The sequence below is a fragment of the Dendrobates tinctorius genome, unplaced genomic scaffold (genome assembly GCF_039654945.1).
Source record: "Dendrobates tinctorius isolate UK_male_01 unplaced genomic scaffold, ASM3965494v1 ptg000232l, whole genome shotgun sequence".
Taxonomy (NCBI): Eukaryota; Metazoa; Chordata; class Amphibia; order Anura; family Dendrobatidae; genus Dendrobates; species Dendrobates tinctorius.
Window position 1 is genome coordinate 6,861,295 of NW_027361899.1, and position 8,994 is coordinate 6,870,288.

Here is an 8,994-nt window from a genome sequence, read left to right on the forward strand (position 1 = left end):
CTGCTGGATCATCAATATGAGATTGTAAGGGTTTGACACCCTGTGCCCCCATTGATCAGCCAATATCAGCTCCATACAATGTGTGGTGGCCGCTGCCTCGTTACTTGACATCCGGAGTGAGGTGATAATTGCCATCGTAATTGATGTTTGTTCTGGGACGTAGAAACATCTTCGCTTTAATTACATTTAATTAGGCGTTTGCCCAGTTTCCTCTTGGTATAGGTGTCCATTGTTGCTGGTACTTTGCACACCTGCCAGCAATTGTCCGCAGACCGACAGGTAAGGTGTTACGGAGCTTGTGTAGGTAGACAGTAGCTTCTCCTTATTAAGTAACCTCATAATTCATCCTGCTAGTAAATGTCAGCAGGGGGCACAAACTTTATCCATCTTCCCTTTTTCTGTTTTAGATATTAATGTGGGGAAAGTTAATATGTTGTTAAATGTCCGAAATGAGGCAAGTAACAATGGGTCATTTTAAACGTAACACGTGGAACCTTCTAAAAAATAAAGATGGAAATAAAGAATTTCTGATTCCACCACTCAGAATTCATCAGTTTCAAATAGAAAATAAAAAATGTAGTACACATATCGAAAATGAGGCGTCTAAATATTCAAAAAATATATTTTCCCATGAACTGTAGGATATTTATGATACTACACATATATAGGCGGACCTAAACGGAGAAGTGCAGAAGTGGGTGCAGCTTCAGGGAGGAAGTACACAGCCGTCCGCAGAGCCTCGGTGCGCAAGTGTGAGCCCAGCCTTAATTATTTTGGCCAAATCCCTTTAAAGAGGTCCTAATATCATCCTCTAGATAAATTCATGACGTAAAAGGAGACCAAATTATAAACCCTTTCTCATTGAGAAAATTAGGAAAATTAGTACAAATGAATCGAATGCTTTCTAAGTAGTAATAAAATCTCTGAGATTGAAGTTGACTCTCTCTTGTTCCTCTACTTCACCGCCGTGTGAGACTTCCTGCTCCTCGGCTGAAGACTATTGTGTAGACGAAGATCAGGACCATTTGCAAAACATTTGTGCCGTTATCTTCTATATTCTGGATGTAGTTATTTAAGAAGATATGTAAGGCGGAAAATAATTAGAATATTCAAGAAACAACAGAGGTAAATAGTGGCGCAAACTTCTCCTTCTTCACCTTCTTCTTCGACTTCTTCTTCTTCTACGCCACCTTCTTCTTCTATGCCTTCTTCTTCTTCGCCTTTTTCTTTTACACCGTCTTCTTTGCCTTCTTCTTTGTCTTCTGTTCTGCCTTCTTCTTTTTGCCTTCTTCTATGCCTTCTTCTTTACCTTCTTCTTCTTCGCCTTTTTCTTTTTCACCTTCTTTGCCTTCTTCTTTGTCTTCTGTTTTGCCTTCTTCTTTTTGCCTTCTTCTTTTTGCCTTCTTCTTCTATGCCTTCTTCTTTGCCTTCTTCTTTGGCTTCTTCTTCCTTTTCACCTTCTTCTTTGCCTTTTTCTTCTTTCTCTTCTTCTACGCCTCCTTTTTTTTGCCTTCTTCACGTTCTTTGCCTTTTTTCACCTTCTTTTCCTTCTTCTTCTTCTACGTCACCTTCTTCTTCTTCACCTTCTTCTTCTTCTACGCCACCTTCTTCTTCTTCACCTTCTTCTATGCCTTCTTCTTTGCCTTCTTCTTTTTCACCTTCTTCTTTGCCTTTTTCTTTTTCACCTTCTTTGCCTTCTTCTTTGTCTTCTGTTTTGCCTTCTTCTTTTTGCCTTCTTCTTCTATGCCTTCTTCTTTGGCTTCTTCTTCCTTTTCACCTTCTTCTTTGCCTTTTTCTTCTTTCTCTTCTTCGTCTCCTTTTTTTTGCCTTCTTCACGTTCTTTGCCTTTTTTCACCTTCTTGGCCTTCTTCACCTTTTTGTTTTTCTTCCCTTTTGTCATGATCCCAGTGCAGGTTTTTGAGCTGCACACTGGGGGTTAATGTCTGGAGCTCTGTGCAGGTTTTGACCTGCACACTTGGGGTTAATGATTGTGGCCTCTTTCTGGTTCTGGGAGAGCTTCATAAACCCCTGGGTAGCTTCAATCCCTGCCAGTTATACTTTTGCCTTTGGCCGAGTATACTGACCCCCGTGTGCCTGTGTGTTGCTATAGCTTGTTTATATGGTTCTGACCCGATTCTGTTTCCCGTTGTGAGTTTGCCTGTTGTTTTTGTACTGCGTTATTATCTGTGTATGACTCATTGCCTGTGACCTGACTACTCTCTGCTCGCCCCTCTTGTACCTTGCAACTATCTGTGTATGACTCATTGGCTACGTCCTGACTATTCTCCCTGTCTATGCCCCTTGGTAACTTTGTCTCGCAGTTACTCTGCTAGGAATTGTCTTGCAGCTCCTAGCTCTGTGGAGTTTAGGACACGCCACTAGCAGTCACGTGCTTCAGGTCCTGCGGGTGTGAAGTACACATCTACTCGGTTGCTGCCCGCTCCACAGGTAGCTTTGAGCACAGTTCGCTTTACTCAGGACACGCGCACTGGCTCAGTGAGCAAGTTCAGTGCGGTGTCTCTGACATTATAACTGGCCTACAATTTTTTTTTTTCTCTCCTCACTTCTGCAGCATGGACCCAATGTGTGCTTTATCTGAGCAGGTGAGAAGCTTGACTCAGTCACTGCAGAAGCTTAGTTTGGAACACCAAGCTCTGGCCCAGTCCGAACAGCGGGTGGAGGACTCAGTTCAGGGGGTACTTTCCGCAGGCTTCCAGCAGGTGGGGAATAGAGATGTCATTTTAGTCCCACCTGAATCCCCGGTTAAATTGCCAGATATGTTTTCTGGTAACAAGGATGATTTCAGGGCATTTAAGGAGGGTTGTAAGCTTTTTTTTTTTCTCTGAGACCCCGCTCCTCTGGGGATGAGAAACAGAGGGTGGGGGTGGTGATTTCCCTGCTTAGGGGGTCCCCACAAGCCTGGGCATTCTCACTTTCCTCTTCTGCCCCTGAGAGAATGTCTGTGGATGCATTTTTTGAAGCCTTAGGGCTTATTTATGATGAGCCTGATAGAGTGCGGTTGGCTGAGGACAAAGTAATGAGTGTCTGTCAGGGGGAGCACTCGGCCGAATGGTTCTGTACTGAACTCAGACGTTGGGCAGCGGAGATTTCCTGGAGTGATGCCGCCCTTCGGGGGCTGTTACACAGAGGCCTGTGTGAACGTCTGAAGGAAGCCCTGGCACTCCATCCTCCGCCTGACTCCCTGGAGGATGCCATGGTCCAAGCGGTTCTCATGGATCGCATGCTGCGGGCTAGAGGCATTATGCAACGGGAAACACCATTATTCTTCAGTGGAGATGAGACCCAGACTCTTCCTATGGCTATGGAGGTGAGCGCTGTCACCTGTGAGGGAAAGGAAAGAAGACGCCGCCGGGAAAAGCAGTTCTGCTTCTATTGTGGTAAATCTGGACATTGGAAGAAGGACTGCCCCTCCTGTCCGTCATCCTCCAAGATGGCGGGAAACGACTAGGTCTGGGTAGTAGTCGAGGAGGCTGCCCAGACCTTCAGGTACAATTTTCCTCATGTGCAAAGATGGTGCTGCAGGTGGAACTGGAACTTGGTTATGGTCCTGTTCAGACTACTGCTTTTATTGACTGCGGTTCGGCTGTGAACCTGATGGATACCAAGGTTATGACTCTTAATAAGATAGGGACAGTCAGGCTTCACGATCCTGTTAAACTTGTGGCAATTGACTCATCTCCTCTTACCCAAGATGGTATCTGTTGCAGGTCTGAACTTTTTTCTCTAAAAGTGGGTTCCACTCATGTGGAGAAACTAAGTTGTCTGGTGCTAGATAACTTGCCTGCAGGACTGGTACTGGGGATGCCTTGGCTTCAACGCCATAATCCTACCATTGATTGGGTTACAGGGGAGATCACTCAATGGGGATGCAATAATAAATGTGGTAACCTGGGACATCTTGTTAGCACTGTTAAATCCGTGTCTGTGTCGTCTGTCGATCTGGATGGTATTCCGGAGTACCTGAAAGATTTCGAAGACGTTTTTTCCGAAAGTGAGGCTGAGGCGCTGCCACCACATAGACCCTATGATTGTGCCATTGATTTAGTACCCGGAGCCAAGTTACCTAAGGCTCGATTGTTCAATTTGTCTGGGCCTGAGCGCCAAGCCATGAAGGAGTACATAGCTGAGAGTCTCCGCAAAGGGCATATCAGGCCTTCTGTGTCACCTGTGGCAGCAGGGTTCTTCTTTGTGAAGAAAAAAGATGGTGGTTTGCGGCCGTGCCTCGACTTTCGGGAACTGAACAAGATAACGGTTAGGAACTCTTACCCGCTTCCCCTCATCCCAGACTTATGTAATCAGATAGCTGGGGCCCAATGGTTCTCCAAGTTAGATCTGCGGGGGGCCTACAATCTGATAAGGGTTCGGGAAGGGGATGAGTGGAAAACGGCATTCCTCACATCAGAAGGACTCTTTGAGAACCTGGTAATGCCGTTTGGGTTAACTAATGCACCCGCTATTTTCCAAAATTTCATCAATGTTGTGTTTTCTGATCTGATAGGCCGTTTTGTTATTATTTATTTGGATGATATTTTGGTGTATTCCCCGGACAGTCAATCTCACTTGCAACATCTAAAGACAGTTCTCCAGAGACTCAGGGAGAACCAATTGTTCGCCAAATTGGAAAAATGTTCGTTTTTTGTACAGGAGCTGTCTTTTTTGGGGTTGATTGTGTCCTGTGAGGGGTTTCGTATGGATCCTAAGAAGGTGCTGGCGATCGCTGACTGGGTTCAGCCTCGAGATCTCAAGGGGCTCCAGCGCTTCTTAGGATTTGCGAACTATTACCGGAGATTCATTAAAGGTTTCTCACAAGTGGTGAAACCACTCACGGATCTTACCCAGAAGGGAGGTGATGTAAAAAATTGGTCTGTACTCACTAAGGAATCCTTCTCAGCGATTAAGAAATGTTTTATGTCTGCCCCGGTGTCGGTGCAACCTGACCCGTCCAAACCATTCATTGTGGAGGTGGATGCTTCTGAAGTGGGGGTGGGGGCTATGCTGTCCCAGGGTCCGGCCACCCTTACCAATCTCAAACCCTGTGCCTTCTTCTCCAAGAAGTTCTCTTTAGCTGAGAAAAACTATGATCTAGGCAATAGAGAACTTCTTGCGGTCAAGCTGGCGTTTGAGGAATGGAGGCACTTTTTGGAAGAGGCGGCTCACCCTATCATGGTTGTCACGGATCACAAAAATTTGGCATACCTTGAATCTGCTAAGAGGCTTATTCCTAGACAGGCCCGTTGGTCACTTTTTTTTTCACCATTTCAGTTCTCAATTACTTTTCGACCGGGGTCCAAAAATGTTAAAGCGGATGCCCTGTCCAGAAGTTTTGATCTAGTGTGAAGTTTTACATATGTGTGTTTTTATAGAAGTGTGTTTTATAGATGAATTTTAGTGATTTTTGTGATTTTACATTATGTTGATAGTTATGTGTGAATTTTTTTAAGTGCAATGAGCACCTACCTCACTTCCTGGGGGAGTTAGTATATAAGGAGAACAGCGCGATCCTGAAAGCCGGACTTCTCTCCTTCCTATATATGCAATTCTAGTGACCGGCTGATTGCTGCAGTTCATCGGATCCTACCCATTTGTGCTTATGGTTGTTGTGTTCCACACAACTGAACCAGGTGAGTGGATCCATATCTGTTGAAACGTTTATATCATTGGATAAGACCCTATTGTGCGCTTCTGTCTCCCCCTTTTTTAAACTATGTAACTAAAACACAATTCAGACCGGCAGCTCCTGACAGAATGAAGCAACAGGGGAGTGCGATTTACACCTACCAAATAGTGCAGCAGCCTTGGTGGGATCCATGATGTCTGAAAACTTAACGTATATGATATGTAACCTGTATTACTGCTATGCAGTCTATACTTAGAGGACTGAGGTCCATGATTTAGTGTGCTGCTGACATTTTTTATTTGCTCTTACTGCAGTCACAGCAGCTTGTACCCATTGATATCTGCTTCATTCTTTTAGGAGATGTGGGACAGAATATTTTGTAGCATTCATTGAGGGTGGTTGAGCTCCTCCTCTCAGTCTAGGGCCAGGATCACACATGCGAGAAACTCGGACGAGTTTCACATCTTAATGCCCGGCACTGCTGCCGGGACTCGGGAGCGGAGCGTGCGGCTGCATGTATTTCTATGGCCTACGGCCAGGTTCAGAAAAGCATGTGAAAAATGGACGATTTTCATCCATGTGTCCTCCATGTTCATTTTTTACACATAATAATATTGACATCAGTAAGGCGTCAATTATTATACATCAGCATGTACCGAAATAGAATGAGATCCCAGAGTGAGTAAAATAAACCGCATAACACAAAATAAAGGATTAAGTACGTACTGTTAGACAACATGACACTTATTTCCTAAGAAGAAGCACAAGATAGGTGCAGAGTAAAGAACATAAACAGCAGATAGATAAACCCTAGCTGGTCTTTCACTGTCTGGCTTAAACTACAGCAGCATGGCTGGACATCCAAATGAGATCGTCACCAGCAGATAATTCCAGCCTGGAGAAATTATATAAAGCCGCACCCGAAAGGTGATAGGGCAGATAAATAAGTAAATGAATACAAAACATCTGTTACTGTAAAAAGACTGAAGCAAGGATAACAGAAACTAAACACCTGGAGAAAATGTGTATGTGCTGTGGCCCAGCAGACAGAGAAGCAGATGCACTACACCCAGCAAGTTGGAACCAATTGCGCTTCCAACTTGTGCAGCAGTAAGAGACACAAAGGTCCATGCCAGCAATTTTATGTGTGCGTAATGAGTGTTGAAAAACACCAAAAAATGGAGCAAAACACCATAATACTAGAATTCAAAATATAATTTTTTTTTTAATGTAATAATACAGCTATTAAAATACAGACAGTAGTAGATAGTACAGTGCATAATGAATCCGAAACACAGAGCTATTCAATCAAGGTCCAGGTGTACCAATATACAACAGACACTGCATAATGGAAAAAGCACACATGGGGTGAACAGTAGTAATGCCTCTAAAACAATAACCTAGTTACTGTGCCTGCTTATGGACAAAGAAAGGATCTTAATTTTACTCCCCTTTTCTAGTTCCCCATCTATCTCCTATCTCTAACTTTACATAAAAAAAATTTTTTTTGATATTTTGAATTCTAGTATTATGGTGTTTTTTGCTCCACTTTTTGGTGTTCAAGATAAATAGACATGCTGCTGTCTGGAAAGACGCGCCGCATGTCTGTCTCCGCAGATGAGCCGCGGTCGTCGGTGCACGTGTAGGGAAGGTGACCTGATGGTCGGACGGACTTGTCAGAATAGAGAAAGGAAGGCTTGCACAGTGTAGACAGGTGTCAGTTACTACAGTGGGGAAACAGCTGAGAAAGTGTAGTGGACGTGCAGTACCTTGGGTTGACCATTAGAGGGCAGGGAGGAGTGTGAGCAAAGGACTTGACATCAGCTTAGGGCTTTAGAAACCGTTGGTCATGGGGGCGGAGTTACAGGGAACCGGGAAAGATATAAATTTGAAGGAGGGTTCCAGAAAGTTCCAGTCCCCAGGGGGAGCTCCAGTGATAAGGACACTGTGACAGTTGTGGCACTGTGAGGAAAACCCAACCAGGGGGAATGAGGAGACAGAGAGTCAGGGGGGTGGTCCTGACATAAAGTACCGCAGTATAGACGAGGCTCCGGGTGTGGGACACCATATTTGGAACGACGTTTGACCAGTAAAATTAGTGTTGGTGCATAGGCCTACGGCGGCCACAGTGACGGAGCTGTCAGAAACGTCTCAGAGTGTAAAAGGGACGGTACGTACATATACGTCCCTGGAGAAAGTACGTGTCACAAGGTGTTCTGTAACCGGAGAGTTGTGCAGAGAAGTGCGGTGTGGTGAGAGGCCGTCTGGTGGACGGCGAGAAAGCGAATAAACTTGGACCTGTTGCACCCGAAGCTGCCTCCAGCCTGTGTCTGTACACCACTGCGCGGTATACAGAGGGACCACCCCCCAGCCCGGCCCACCGACTCTACACTTGGCGTAGTCGGCAGAATCAATGCCGCTAATACAATATCTTCTGCGGCAGGCCTGCCCCAAGGGACGGAAAAAGACTCAGACTGCTCTGTGGGGATTATAAGCACCTGTGGAATACAAATCACCCACCTGTGGATTATAATTTGGGAGCGCTGTGGCGCATCTGCGTTGCCAGCAGAGGATCTGGGGCAGTACCAGGTCCGGAGCTAGATGGCGGTGCTATTTCAGTGCAGAGGAGAGATCCAGGTGTTTGCCGTTGTCCCCAATGGACTGGGGCCCCCTCCTACGCATCCCTGGGGACAGCAATATGTACCAGGAGGCCGACGCTCCCACATACTGGACCCTGACAAGTGGGTGGAAAGGCCTGCAGACGCCCCACCCAGCAAAGGGAGTGGCACAGAGGAAAAGTTTGGCTGCGGCTGCCTGGCGCCATTCGAGTGCTGCTCATCGGACGATATGCGACGCTGTGGATGTCGGTGCATCGGGCGCCTGGAGTGGCGGTGGCGCCAGGAGGTCGAGCCACGCCAGAAAACGTCTTCAGAGTCCCGGACAGGAAGCTGGATGATGAGCGGAGAAGTGGAGCCTTTGTGGAGCCAACAGGAGCAGCCACTGAAGATGCCAGCAGGGGACCTGCCCGCGGAGCTCCTGAGCCTGGGGGCTAGCCCCGCCGGACGGCGGGGTGAAGAGCGAAGACTGCGGGAGGACCCGCATGATAACGTGACGGAGGCCACGGTGCCGGGGAAGGTGAGAGTTCCCCCGGTCCAACCAGTGGCTCCGCAAACGGTTCCTACCATTCAGCCGCAGCTCGCGGCATCCCGTGTCCCTGAGAGTCTGACCAGGGAAGGCCCTACTGTCTACGTGGAGATGAGCGGGGCCTCCGCTCCTAACCCCGAGCCACCCAGCCCGGTGATGCCACGCCCGGTGTCGCCGGTGCGGAACCTGTCGCTGGAAGATGCTGTTGCGTC

At 46.8% G+C, this 8,994-nt stretch overlaps 1 pseudogene; it reads right to left on the bottom strand.

Annotated features, from left to right (window-relative positions):
• Positions 1-1,181: 1,181 nt before the first annotated feature.
• LOC141060143 (uncharacterized) lies at positions 1,182-2,124 on the bottom strand (annotated as a pseudogene).
• Between the last annotated feature and the right edge of the window lie 6,870 nt (positions 2,125-8,994).